The sequence below is a fragment of the Conger conger genome, chromosome 15 (genome assembly GCF_963514075.1).
Source record: "Conger conger chromosome 15, fConCon1.1, whole genome shotgun sequence".
Taxonomy (NCBI): Eukaryota; Metazoa; Chordata; class Actinopteri; order Anguilliformes; family Congridae; genus Conger; species Conger conger.
Window position 1 is genome coordinate 5,116,442 of NC_083774.1, and position 15,308 is coordinate 5,131,749.

The following is a 15,308-nucleotide window of genomic DNA, read 5'->3' on the forward strand; positions in this document are numbered from 1 at the left end:
GAATTAATAATCCATCCAACAGAGGAATCGGCCGCTTTAACTTTTAAAGACTGGAGAACAAAGCCCAAGATGAAAGCCACGGGGAAGCCTTGAATTAGCGACGAGAGTCAAATTGATTTTAAAAAGATTAAAGCTTGAGCGAGCTGCAATTATTTTATGAATGAATACAATGACTGAAACAGTGACAGCAAATAACGAATAATTATCATAATGGGTGCTGAATTTGAAACGGATTAAAGGCATGCAAAATAGTACACAATCTCTATGTAACTTACAAAAAAAAAAAGTTAAGACACATACATAGAGATTAAATAGGATTCAGGAAAGTGAGTGTGTTTCTCACAGTTAACATCACTTGGGAACACAGAGATGACATGTATGGACGACTGTGTTTCTCCTGTTTACGGATTTTATTTTATGAGTTAATTAGCTAATGGTCTTGTGGCCTGAGATGTTGTCATGGAAGTATTAACCACATAACATCAATAATTTTTCACAAGATAGTCGGCATTGTTTTATCTTCACCACGGCCTCATTTTCCCAGAATGCAACATACAATGTTTTTCATTGCTGGTGTAAATAGAAGACTTGTAGTTGTAGTGGGTTCTGATTGTTTTTAAATAAACGAATGACATTGTTTATATTGCACTTGTCATACAACCGCGTGCATTCCAAAGTGCTTTGCATAGAATACTTATTTAAAAAAGGGAAGATAAAATAAACAAGTCAAGGATGAAAAAGGCAATACGTAATGAGAGAAATGTAAAAAAATAAATAAATTAGACAAAATAAAACACTGAAATCCATGACAGAGTAAATATAGTAATTACATGCTGATAATTGATTAGCTTTGAGCCATAACAACAAAGTGCTCTCCCTCCACTTTTCCTAATGCACTGTTGAGATGTTGAGCAGACCGGTCCAAGAGGACATTAGGCATGCACTGGGGACGTATTTGGATAAACGGCCAGAAATGTGTGCTCAGGTTAACAAATACACATACAATACATTGACCATAAAAGGCGCAGGCAGCCAATGTGAGATAACAGGAGAGAGGAGACAGGCTCTGTCTGTCTGTCTGTCTGTCTGTCTCTCTGTCTCTCTCTCTCCCTCCCACACACATACACACACATCCACCACTGCCACTGTGTTTAAAAATGTAACGTGGATAATATTCTCCTTTCGAGGAATTGCAACAACAAACAACCTCAGACCACAACACTGTTTAAGCTTCCCACAGTCTATGAATTTAACGTGTAATATAAAGCCTTATTATACAGTTCAGTGCTCTCATGCACTGTTTTGGAAAGCAAACGCAACATAGCCTGCCATCTTTTCGTCGTGTTCTAATAACAAAAACAGGTGACTTTATGACATTTTGACTTTGGGCAATTTGGGCAGCTACATGAGGAGAAGCCCCCACGCCACTGGCCGTGGCAGTTAGAACCAATTTTGAAACCAATGAGCTTGAATTATTGTACAGCTGTATAATGTTTTGATACAGAGTGACGGCCCGACAAATGTACACTTTGAAACTCCAATTTAAGGACTATAAACACAGGCAAGGGTGAGTCAACATGTCAGTGAGCCTTTTTCAAGGGGAAGGGATTTACAATGGTCTTGTAATAATGTTTTAACACAAAAATCTCACCTATTGTACCTTCACCTGTAAGCATAAAACGTGAAGCCACTCCCTGCTCACCCAGAGGAAGAGAATGTTGGAACAGGATAGTCATGTGACACCCAGAGGAAGAGGATGTTGGAACAGGACAGTCATGTGACACCCAGAGGAAGAGGATGTTGGAACAGGATAGTCATGTGACACCCAGAGGAAGAGGATGTTGGAACAGGATAGTCATGTGACACCCAGAGGAAGAGGATGTTGGAACAGGACAGTGGAGTGACACCCAGAGGAGGAGGAAGAGGGAACAGGAGAGTGGAGTGACACCAGAGGAAGAGGATAGTCATGTGACACCCAGAGGAAGAGGATGTCATGTGACACCCAGAGGAAGAGGAAGAGGGAACAGGACAGTGGAGTGACACCCAGAGGAAGAGGAAGAGGGAACAGGACAATGGAGTGACACCCAGAGGAGGAGGAAGAGGGAACAGGACAGTGGAGTGACACCCAGAGGAAGAGGAAGAGGGAACAGGACAGTGGAGTGACATCAGGAGGGACCACAGGCAGGGACCATCACTGTTACCACCCGCCCTGTCCCCACGTGGCCCCCCTCACCTCCTGGGACCTGGAGCTCCAGGCTCTGCCGCCTCGCTCCCTCCCTGGTCCACCCTCCTGGGCTGTGCAGAAGGCCTCCAGAACTTGCACCCCAGAGAGCTCCCCAGGGCCAGAGTCAGGCCCAGGAGCGCTGAAACGCTGTCCTGGGTGACGGACGTGTCTCGTTCTGTGAGGAGCAGCTCAGGCCAAGGCCCTGAGAGGACCCAGTGTGTGTACGGGGGACGGCAGGTCCCGGTCGAGGGCGGCGCCGGGCCGAATCCTCGCCGTGGAGCCCCGCCGTGATCTCCTCGACCCCCAGGGTGCCCTGCTCTTCCTCCCCTCACCGGGCGTCCCTCTTACTTAGCGGATGAAATGAGTGAGGTGCATTATGGGAGCTAATCAGAGTGAATTGAAGGAAAGCGCTGGGCTGAGACTTTGCAGAGATTGCCTCCCCCTCTTTCCCATTCTCCCTATGTTCCTCCGAGCATAGAGAGAGAGGGGGAGAGGGGGTGAGAGAGGGAGTGTGGGGGGGGGAGGGAGAGTGGGGGGGGAGAGAGGGAGAGAGGGGGAGAGAGAGGGAGAGTGGGGGGGAGAGAGGGGGAGAGAGAGGGAGAGTGGGGGGGAGAGAGGGAGAGAGGGGGAGAGTGGGGGGGAGAGAGGGAGAGAGGGGGAGAGAGAGGGAGAGTGGGGGGGGGAGAGAGGGAGAGAGGGGGTGAGAGAGGGAGCAGGGATAGAGAAAGAGATGGAAAGGGGGAGATGGACAGAGACTGGAGGGAGAGGTATGGAGAGAGAGAGGGTGGGTGGAAGAGGAGAGAGAAGGTGAGAGAGTGTGGGGGGGGCTATTTGAAAACTCTGCAACCAGTATTACACTACTATCAATGTTCTCATTTCAAGTGACTAAGTATTAAAAATCTGCTGCGTGTGTGTGTCACTGTTATCTCCTCTTCCATGCAGTGTGTATTCACATGCTGTAGGGGGCGCTCTGGGGCGGGACAGGGATGACCTCTCTGGTAGAATCCGGCCTGCGCCAGTGCTGACTGTTTTGACATCTGGTCTGGAAAACTGCCGAACCTCTTGACCACGTCTGCATGCTTTTATGCATTTAGTTGCTGTCACATGATTGGCTGATGAAATATTTGCATTAGCTGGTGTACAGGTCGACCTAATGCAGTGGTCACTGAGTGTATATTTAAGCAGAAATAAAAAATGTTGCGGGATATGTTATTAGGAAATACTTCCTGAATATTTTAAAGATGTTGTATAGATTAATTTAACATATTTGACATATATATGTAAATGTATTTATGCCTTTATTACACCCCCTGTCGGTCACATACCAGCCAGTGGAGCAGTACAATAAAACTTATGATTACTGCTTTTGTCATTTGCATAATATAATTTATTTTGAAGCTAATTTTATAGATTGCCTAGGTCCAAGCACCTCTGCAACTGTTTACAACCAATGACAGCATTTGTCCGATAATACAAATATAAACACAGACTTATGTTAACAGGGTCTGGCCGCTGTACAGCTCCTACAGAACTGATGAATTAATCATGTCATTTACAAATGAAATTCACATTTTCTGTCAGAGCGATGGACCTGTGAAATGGCCCACAATACTAATTCGGTTAAAAAATCGGGGTTGAATTTGTTACGCTTGTTCATTTTCGGAAAAAGGCTGTGACAGGAGCAGTCGTGGCTCTGAAAGCATCACTGAAACAGTTTTATCATTTTTAATTTTTAATTAGGCTTGCTATCGTTATTAGCCAGTGTTTCTGCCCTCTCCTCTCTGTGCGATAGTGACATGCAGAGCTTGTGTGATTATTTTTGTCTTTAGCGTTTCTGTGTGACTGAAAGGGCCAGTTTGAGAGATGAGGGATTGCGCCATGTTAGAGCCGGGGGCTGCTGCTTTTCTGTTCCCCAAAGCCCCACCCACCCCCCCAGGGGGCCAGTCAGGTCTGCACTCCCCTCTCAGATTCCAGCGGTAAACAGATCTTTAAACACACGCTTCTCTCTCACGGACCCCCGGGGATCCCACACAGCAGGTGGAAAAGTGGCGGTTTGAGTCGGAATAACGTGCCGAAATGTAAACTCCAGAGGTAATGACTGGAGTTTAAAGTTACAGATGAAAAACCCTGAAAACAGCACCATTACTGCCAGCCCTACCCCCTGCCTGACCCCACCCGGCTTCCCCACTTCCAGGTGCTGAGACTCAGGGGAATCCCGCAGGCTGCCCGTTTCACGTGGCAGTTATGGCAGTTATGGCAGTTACAGAGGCTGGTCTGTGTGAGCGTCCCTGCGGGAGAATCTCCCATCGTTGGCAGCCCGGTAATGCTCATCGACAGGCCAGTCTGCGGTCTGCGCTAGCGTGTTTTAGGGCAGACGCCCGGGGTGTCGCCCCTCTCCCCTCTCACACCCTCACCTCCGCCCCTTCCCCCGGCCACCTTCCATCGCCTCTTTAGCTTCTGTCCTCCCACATCTGGCGTCGGCCATTTTGGCTCCGCGCTGACCGGGGCTCCCGTTTTCCACCAGAGGATCATGTCCGGCCTCATCATGTCACAGAACCCCCCCCCCCCCCCCCAGGCATAACGGGAACCAGCCAATCTTAAAAGGGTCATTAAAACTTTATTTTCCCTGTGCGTGTTGTGAAATCAGTGGGGGCTGTTGCCCTGTGGCCGTGCCGACAGGAGCCCTGGACTTAACCTCGCTGTGGAAGCGCTCGTGACAAGCCGGGGAGATAACACCGGGCCGCCCGTCTCCCATTCGCACCCATTGGTGTTGACATTAAAAACGCCAAAACCCATTAACCTGGGCTGAATTGAGCCGCACCTCCGGGGGGGGCAGGAGAACATAATGGTGTGTGGCGTGAGGCTGACACCGCTGTCCTTGACGTCTTTACACACCTGGCACAGAGGGCAGGTCGGAGATGATTAACGCACGGAAGGAGCAAGCCTCCTGTAGACCGTGTGCAGTCACCTTGGCTTAGAGGTGTGCCTCACCGTACCAAAACCTGACTGGTGAACATAACAGTACCCCACTGCTGAACTGTCACAATACCATCAGGTGAACATAACAGTACCCCACTGCTAAACTGTCACAATAACATCAGGTGAACATAACAGTACCCCACTGCTAAACTGTGCTCTGATGGAAATGGTAGTAGACCGTAACATGCATTGTACGTAACACTTTCAAAGAAGGTTGTGACGGGAACTTGCGGGGCACTGTTATAACAGTAACAGTCACGGTGCGGGAGAGGCGGCCTGTAACAGTAGCTCGGGTGACCTACCGCAGTAACGGAGACCGAGAGTGTATTTTTAACTCTGAGGTCAGGTGAACCGCGAGTTGCGTGTTGCGCATTAGCAGCCTCCGCCAGCGGGGAGGTGATGGATGGGGAGGTTTGCGGGCGAGGTCAGCGGGCGGAGTCTACCGGGGCCAATGAGGGGTGCTGTGTGGGGGCAGGCAGCCAATCGGGGGGACGTGTTGCGCCGAGTCATCTCGGCCAGATATTAAACCCGGAGCCTCTGGATGAGGCAGTGGGGAGCCATGACAAATTACAAGGGTAATCATGATGCATCTTCAGCGTTGCTTAGTCGATGTGCCGCAGCACAATAGCAGCTGAATCCGGCCCTCTGTGAAGGACATCGATCTCGGGGGAGATCTCACGCGCTTAGCTCGTTTGGAGCGCATGCTTATTTGCCGATTGATTGAGGCCCATCGATCGGAGGAGCACTCATGCCGCTGCGCTCGGCTCTCGCGATTAGGGGAAGAGGAACGCCCCCCCGACCCTCGCCCCCCAACCCCCCCCCCCCCCCCCAGGGCCGCCCCTCCCTCTGTGGGCCCCCCTGAGTGTGGGGATAAAACACGGACCAATTTACCGCTATGGAGATTATCACGCGCTCTGTGTGCAAATTCAACCCCTCATTACGCTAAAGCCAGCGCGAGCGTGAGTTTACCTGAGGCGCTTAAGATTAAGTGGACTCGGACATTACTTCGGCGCGGCGAAGAATAATTAATAATGTACTGTAACGATCCACATCTTAAAACAAGCATCATAAAAGCTTTGAACCGCTAACCTATCCCACAGGGAGGGGGGGGGGGGGTTACTCAGCGTGGGGAGGAGGTAGCAGGCTGACCATCTGAACATTACCCATGATGCTCGCAGATGCCGACCGCTGGTTCTGTAGTCTTGCGCCTCTGAACCAGGAGTGGCCTCTGTATTGGCCTTCGGGAATGGGAACGGGAAAGTGGATTTGAAACAGAATGGGATTGGGAAAGGTAACGGGAATGGGAATGTTCTGTCCCGGCCTTAAAAGGTATTGTCCTCTTTTTGCCGCTAATTGCATCTCGGTGTGTCGCCCCATAATTCTCCCCGAGAGACGGCATTGTTATTAAATATTTCCGTTGCTTGCTTTGTTATTCTTTCAAGTTTAATTGTGTTGTTCAAAGCTCCATGTCGCCGTCTAATGAGGATGGGCCCCTGCCTCAATAGCTGCTCTCTTCCCATTGGGGAGATTTGTTTTCCTTCCCACCGGGGTCATATTTTTTACCTTGCCTGCTTTTGGAGGGGTACAGACCTGTTTCCCTTCTCTTTCTCTTTAAAATGTATCCTCTGTCACAAAAAGCACCATACGAATAAAATGCCTTTCAGTTGGCTATATGTAGGTTGGCTTTTGGTCAATCCTAAGGTTCGAGCCCACGTGTTGGTGGCATAGTCTGCCTCAGTAAAGGGCCAACACTATGGGCCCCTGTGGTCTTAATTCCATCATTCTTTACTTTTCCATCTGAGCTGGTCGGAGGAGGGGGGGTGGAGGTGTACTGAAGCCTCCTCCCTGTATCACGCACTCCACCATAAACTGTGTCTAAATATCAACCACCGATGGGCATGTTTTGCATTCAGTGGGCTCGTAGCGATAAACAGCCGTCCCATTTCCAAAATATCAAACAATACCTAAAATCTCCTCTGAAATGGAAAGTGTGGTATAAACACTGACCCACAAGGTTAAACAGGCAATTAATCCCGGAATAAAAACAATGAAAAATAAAGTCATACTGAGTGGAGAATAATAATTTAATAAATCACCCGGCGTTTTTTTTCACACCGCCGACTCATTTAATGTGCCCTTCTCCTGCCAGACCCCCAGGGTGACGATACCTTCCCAGCGAGTACCTGGCTGTCTAATTAGTGACTAATAACTCTATTTCAGAGGGCTAAAGGCTCTTTAGAGGCGGATCGTAGCAAGAAAGGCAATAAAAGAACTTATAAATAAATAAAATTAAAAATGAAAAACGGCAGGAAGCACGGTGGTGCAGTGGGTAGCAGTGTCGCCTCAGAGCCAGAAGGTACTGAGTACAAATCCTGACCGATGGCTTCCTGTGTGGAGTCTGAGGGTTCTCTCTGTCCATTCGGGGTTCCTCCCGCGGTCCAAAGACATGCAGGTTAGGCTAATTGGACACTTTAAGTTGCCCGTAGGTAAGAGTGTGTGAGTGCATGGTGTGGGTGTGTGAGAGTGTGTGTGAGTGAATGCTGTGTGTGTGTGTGTGTGTGTGTGTGAGTGTGTGGGTGAATGGTCTGTGTGTGTTGGTGTGTGAGTGAATGGTGCGTGTGTGTGTGTGTGTGAGTCAATGGTGTGTGTGTATGAGAGTGTGTGTGAGTCAATGGTCTGTGTGTGTTGGTGTGTGAGTGAATGGTGTGTGTGTGTGTGTGTGTGTGTGTGTGTATGTGTATGTGAGTCAATGGTGTGTGTGTATGAGAGTGTGTGTGAGTGAATGCTGTGTGTATGTGTGTGAGTGTGTGAGTGAATGGTGTGTGTGCCCTGCAATGGATTGGCAACCTATCCAGGGTGTATTCCTGCACCTTCACCCAATGCATGCTGGGATAGGCTCCAGACCACCCTCCCAACCCTGACCAGGAATAAGCGGTTTCACACAATGGATGGATGAATATTAACAGCACGGTTGTAGCGACACGACACAACGCGTTCGCTGTTCCTGTGGACTCGTGATTGGCCGGCCGCCTGGGTTTTGGGAGCCTGTATTCCGGGTTCTTCAGAGGGCAGGGGGGCGGTGTTGTCCGGGTGCCATTTCGTGAAGCTCAGAGACGTAGACGCCGCGGCTCTCCGAAACGTCTCTCTGACGGCGGCACGGCCCCCCGGCCCCTCCGCGGGGGCTGACGAGAGAGACGAAACAGAGGCAGGTGCTTCACACAATCAGGTCCCGTCTCTCCGGGCGCGCCGCGCCTCCCACACGCCGCGGCCCCATTCATCATAATCCAGTTTCCTGCCTCTCCGTGCGTTCGCTTGTTTTTCGGGGCCCGGCGGTGACGGCGCCGGTCGATACGCGGCTCTGAGAGAGGCCGGCGCTGCCAGGGGCCCTGTGACATCCCGCCGCGTGTGCGATCGCGACGCCCGCGGCCTGAGTATCTTCCTTTACGCCGCTCACGCGGGCCGCCCCGGTGACTCGGTGTGACCGTGAACGGGGAGAGACGGAGACGCTCGTGTTAAAAAACCCCGCGCTCTTGTCTGAGACTCTGGAAACAGTGTTTTAATTTGTAGAGATCACAACTCCCAGCTGCTGCCGAGCGCCCGGGGGAAAATGAACAGGTGTGAACGGGGAGACGGGGGGAACACGTCACTCCTCTCTCTCTCTCTCTAATTACCCTCTCTCGGTTCTCACACACTCACTCTTTCTTTCTTTCTCTCTCCTACTTAGCACAGTGCACACACTCTCTCCCTAACTCACTCACTCTGTGTCGCTCTCCCATCCTCACTCTTTCACTCTTCGTTTCCCCATGTTTATTATTCACCCCTTTCTTGTTCTCTTTCTACATCCCCCTTCCACCCTCCCTCATGTCCCTACCCCTTTTCTCTCTTCCTCTCCCTGTCCCTCTCCCTCTCCCTCACTGTCTTTGTCTCTCTCCCTCCCCCTCTCTCTCTCTCTCTCTCTGTCTCTCTCTCCTCTCTCTCTCTCCCCCCCCCCCCTCTCTCTCTCTCTCTCCCTCTCTCTCCCTCCCTCTCTCCTCAGGGACGATAGGCTATTGCAGGGAGATTCCTATCACACAGGGATTGATTTGAGTGGGGCCAGGCGGTGTGTCTGGAATGACAATGCGTGCCCGGCTCCAGGCCCGGTCTCCTCTCGTCTCCACGAGCCCTCCTTCGGCAAGCTCAGGCTGCCACCGAGAGGGCAATATTATTAGCGTACAGCAGGAAAGGTCTTTATTTTTTACATTTTATTTTACCTTTATTTGACCGGGGTTTTCACACTGACATTGACATCTCTTTTGCAAGTCAGCCGTGCAGCCTACATGTCCTTTTTCCCGGGACCACACACCGCTCACTCACACACTCGTACCCGCGGGCAATTTCGACTCTCCAATTAACCTGACCTGCATGTCTCAGTACTGTGGGAAAGCGCAGCGCCCGGAGGACACCCACGCGGACACAGGGAGGACATGCGAACTGCACTCGGAGAGGGTTCGGCCGAACCTGCTGAGCCGATAGCGCTAACCAGAGTGCCACCACGCCGCGCCGTCAAATATAATTGCGGAAAGCTGTGTTGTTAGCACGAACAGCCTGGGGGGAAGGCCTGCTGTCAGCGGTGTGGACGGAGAAACCAGCTCCCACAATTGTTGAGCCCAGAAAACACACGGGTGCTTATCGGGAGAGAACTTCGCAATTATTAGATTGTTAACTTCAAAAAAAATTCCAAAAAAAAGAAGAAGCTAATTGCAGACTGCAGCCTGTTCTCAAGCGCAACAATAACTTTTGACCGTGCATTTTCGAGCACTGGGTAAATTCTCATCGCTTTGTACATTTTCGTAAGGTATCGTGCCAGCAGTCTTCCGATTCCGCGGTCGACCGTAACTGCGACTGCTGGAGAAATAGCATCTTTAATAAACGGACTTATTCTTCCAGTTGGAGTGGCTCCAGCTATGCCTGGAAGTCGCGCATGCGTTCCGCCCACCCGCGGGCATCCCACGCACCCTTGCAGTCGACGTCGGTTCACCTCGGGAACGCCACTCCTCCCGCTTTCAGGACCGCGCGTGCAGCCGCACGAGGTCTCCACGACCCGGGGACAAAGGAAACTCATCTCTGCGTTCTCCAGCGTATCTGCTTCAATCAGGAAAAACATTAACATCAGAAACCCTCATGCATCGCAGCCAACCCACCCCTCCTCGTCCCCCATCTAAAACTACAATCCCTCAGACCTCAAAACATTTTATCTCAAATAAACAAACTCCTGGCATCCGAAGGAGACGGAACAATATCAATTCCAATCCAGAAATGGACCACGGACATAAATAACCCGCAACCTGACATCGGTTGGCACAGAGTGTGCAATAACACATTTTCTCTGACAGGCGTTTCCCAAACCCAACTAATACTGTGTAATCCGACAAACTTTAATGCATGGGTTTCACCCAAAGACAAACACGTTCACACTTTAAGTCATTATTATGGTTCATTGCACCTTAGTATATGCTATCATTGTATATTACTGTACTGTCCTGTTGTATTAATTGAAAAAAAAGTTGGGTGGGGGAGCAGAACTCATAGTGGGCTGGTAGCAGTGTGGTTGGTATTTGGAAAAGCAGAACTCATAGCAGACTGGAATGTGGTTGGGATTATTAGTGTGGTTGGAATCGGAGGTGGTATCAGTGTGGTTGGTATTAGACGTGGTATCAGTGTGGTTGGTATTAGATGTGGTATCAGTGTGGTTGGTATTGGAGGTGGTCTCAGTGTGGTTGGTATTAGACGTGGTATCAGTGTGGTTGGTATTAGACGTGGTATCAGTGTGGTTGGTATTAGATGTGGTATCAGTGTTGTTGGTATTGGAGGTGGTATCAGTGTTGTTGGTATTGAAGGTGGTATCAGTGTGATTGGTATTGGAGGTGGTATCAGTGTTGTTGGTATTGAAGGTGGTATCAGTGTGGTTGGTATTAGACGTGGTATCAGTGTGGTTGGTATTAGACGTGGTATCAGTGTGGTTGGTATTGGAGGTGGTCTAAGTGTGGTTGGTATTAGACGTGGTATCAGTGTGGTTGGTATTAGACGTGGTATCAGTGTGGTTGGTATTAGATGTGGTATCAGTGTTGTTGGTGTTGAAGGTGGTATCAGTGTTGTTGGTATTGAAGGTGGTATCAGTGTGGTTGGTATTAGACGTGGTATCAGTGTGGTTGGTATTAGACGTGGTATCAGTGTTGTTGGTAGTGGAGGTGGTATCAGTGCGATTGGTATTAGATATGGTATCAGTGTGGTTGGTATTGGAGGTGGTATCAGTGTTGTTGGTATTGAAGGTGGTATCAGTGTTGTTGGTATTAGATATGGTATCAGTGTGGTTGGTATTGAAGGTGGTATCAGTGTGGTTGGTATTAGACGTGGTATCAGTGTTGTTGGTAGTGGAGGTGGTATCAGTGCGATTGGTATTAGATATGGTATCAGTGTGGTTGGTATTAGATATGGTATCAGTGTGGTTGGTATTGAAGGTGGTATCAGTGTTGTTGGTATTGGAGGTGGTATCAGTGTGGTTGGTATTGAAGGTGGTATCAGTGTTGTTGGTAGTGGAGGTGGTATCAGTGCGATTGGTATTAGACGTGCCTTGCGGGGTGAGGCTGTGGTTGTTCATCTCCGTGTCTCCGAGTCTCCCTCTGTGTGGGGGTGACAGGTGGTGCGTGACTCTGCCCCAGTTCACTGCCCCGGTCAGAACCCCCGCTCTCTGCCTTTTATATATTTTATCGCATGGCCACAGAAGCGGCCCCTATCACCCCCCCACCATCGCTCCCCATGCCAGCCGGTCGCCGGTGAGGAAATGTGTGCTTTGTGCTGCTTCTCCAGATCATGGCCGAGAGCGAATGGATTGTGGGGGAAATACGAGAGGGAGATAACCGGGGATCTGAGGTGGGAGGGCATGTTCCTGCGCAGGGCCTGGGCCTGGGCCTTGTTGAACCTGCAGTTTAACACACACACACACACACACACACACACATATGCACACATATACAGATATGTGCGCACACACACATACACAGACACACACACACATGCACACATATATAGATATGTACACACACACATACACAGACATACATATGCACCCATATGCAGATATGTGCACACACACATACACAGACATACACATGCACATTTGCACCCATATACAGATATGTGCACACACACACATACACAGACACACATGCACACACACACACACACAAGCACAGATTGGACATTGAGGCACACACAATACACATGCCTACGGACCCACACAGATAGGACGCACTCACACACAGACACACATGGGGTACACACGCACACACACACACACACACACACACACTGTGTGAGTTAAAGTACACTACATGGGGGGGGGGGGGGGGGAGCACAGAGACAGAAAGCGGGCTCAGTGAGATTAGCATGGGGAGCCGGTGGATTGTAAATGACCTTGAGACTGACATTGCGGCTGCTTCCTCTTCCACGCTGTGTATGTGCTCAGAGGACGGTCGGCCATGTTGGAAATCTGGATCCTGTCAGATGAGCTTCGTTACCAACAATCCCGAGCGTTGCGTTTGTTAGAAACGTGAGATGCACCAAGACCCCCCCCCCTTCGCCACCCCCCCCCCCCCCCTTTCACCACCCCACCACTATCGCCCCCCCCCCCCTGTCCCGCCTAACTAAGCCAGCGTTTCATTTCAATTACATTAGGAGTGATGCGGCAGTGCACTGCACTCTGTATCACTTCTGCGGCTGGCGTGCACCAAGGAAAAAAAAACCTACATAAATAAATGCGTAAACGCATAAATAAATAAAAAGGGCTGAAGGAGAGGCGGTCGTTAAACACTTCCGTCAAACGCGCGCACACACCTCCGGAGCAGACGTGGGGATGGAGTGATTGATTGATGCGGGGCTGAACTTTCAGACGCCGCGGCTGCTGTACGACGCAACCGGGACGCGTAAACACCTTATAAAGAGGCTTAACACAAACTGCAGGGATGGTAATTAAGATATCAACGTCCTATCCTTGGGTGGTAATAATATTTATTGTGTTATTATCATTTTTATAGGTTGGCTTCCTATAAAAATGAAATGTATAAGGGTGATATATATATATTTGCCATCTGCTCCTCTCTAGAAGATTGCTTCCCTTTGGATTTTTTAATTTACAGGATGTTATGGCAACGTTATCTGAGGAGGCTTTAGCGCCTCACACGTACGGCGCAAAATAAAAGCCTTTCTGAGCTTGAACGGCAGGGGGTGGAGCCAGCAGACTCAACCTTCACTGCTGAGCCTGTCAAATCCACTCTTTGGAGGTCACATGACCTGCGTTGCAGGGCCAATGGTATGCTCCATCCCTCAGTGAAGCCCGGAAGGCAGCTGGTTCAGCTCAGCCCATCACAGATTATATGCACATACTACTTCACTGGCAGTTTTTATTTCATGTATTTTTATGAATTCTATCTGTATCTATGTTACTGAGCGCACTACTTTGCTAAACCCTGTCGTGATTAGTTTCCTAGTTCTACAAGCTGCTGCCTTCCAGGCTTCACTCAGGGAAGGGAAGGACCTTGGGCAGTTTCAGGGGCCAGCAGGGAGAGGGAGGGGAGGCCGTGAGGTCAGATAGAGACAGAGAGATCGAGATAGAGGGAGAGAGAACAATGATGGCCGGTAGACACCGAGGGGAACCTTCTTTCAAAGACTGGCTTACTGTTTTCAGTTTTTGTTTTTGAGGAAATATCCTATACAGTTTGTGGCAGGGCAGATAAATGTGTGCTTAAATGGGGAGATGCCTTGTGTCCAGGAGTTATCAGGATTGATGCATGTGAAAGAGTGTGAGCACAGACAGACATGGGCCGAGAACAGTGGCATGCAGTTGGGCAGATGGACACTGCCGCCCATCTGAGAATCCAGTGGAATGTAAATCATTGAATTGAGTTAGAGCTTTCATTGTTCACCTTTGACCTTTGACATGATGAGAGATGGCAGGTAGTGAGGCATCCTCTCTCCTGTCGTGATTTCCATTAGTTTGTCTGGAGGTGTAACGGTAGCAGGAAGAGGTAAAATATGTCAGGACCGCAGCCACTAATCTTAGAGTAGACACACTTCCATCTGCTGTGGTCCCTGGCTGACCACATTCTCATGATGCACTGATCTCAGATCAGCCACTTTTACACGGGCTCAGTGCAGTCAAAGATGTTCTGCACGGTAACAGAACTTAGAGAAGGCATGTTCCCATGGAAACCAAAGCTATAGTTTCTGTTGGCATGGAAGCACTCTAGGTCAACTCACACTGACCTCGATCAAAAATGCTCATGTTCATTCATTCATTGATTCAGCCTTTAATTAGCTCTTGGAAGACAAAATGGCGTCAAGATTACAAAAACAAGAAGTTTTTGAATTAAATGAAACAAATAATAAAATTGAGGTATAACAGAAACAAGATTCAGTACATAATGCAAATCATTCTTGGCTGAAGAAACATAAAATGTAAAAGCTTTGCTGAAAATGTTTTGCTTGGCCACTGTCAATAATTGTATGTTGATTTATCGTACAGGGACTTTTCGCAAACATTTCTCTCTACACTGTTTTTATGTTTCACAAACGGAAAATGTCTTTCCCCAGTACAGGAAATTGCCAACTATTTGGGCAATTTTCTTTGGAATAAAGAAGTTATTTCACAATTTTTTTGCAAATTCTTTTCATCTTCATCAGGGGTGCAATAGTTTTTAGGGTACAATATTATAAGCCCCACGCTGGCCCAACGACAGAATTTAGCGAGGGTGAAGGTATCTTGCGTGCTTGTCCTTCTGGTGTTGCTGAAAGAAAGTTAATAGGGTTAAATGTTACTGATCGCTATGTGGAGAGACTAGATCAGCCAATAGATACCTAAATTTGCATCCTCCCTAGACCGACGTGAGGGGGCCATTCAGGCGTTCCATTACATTACATTACAATCCCTGTGTAACAGTGAGTGTCAGTAAGGGAAACCACACAGATCAAGTTTTAACTATTTATTTTACCAGGTAGGTCACTTCGTTAATCCCATTTCAATTCCATTTCAATTCCAAACGATAAATAAAAAGTATTGCAATACAAACCA

At 49.0% G+C, this 15,308-nt stretch overlaps 1 long non-coding RNA gene across 1 annotated transcript in view; it reads left to right on the plus strand.

The window, feature by feature from the left end:
• The window catches only part of LOC133111694 (uncharacterized), a 78,804-nt gene that overhangs the window by 50,841 nt on the left and 12,655 nt on the right, over window positions 1–15,308 (plus strand). The window lies entirely within an intron of this gene.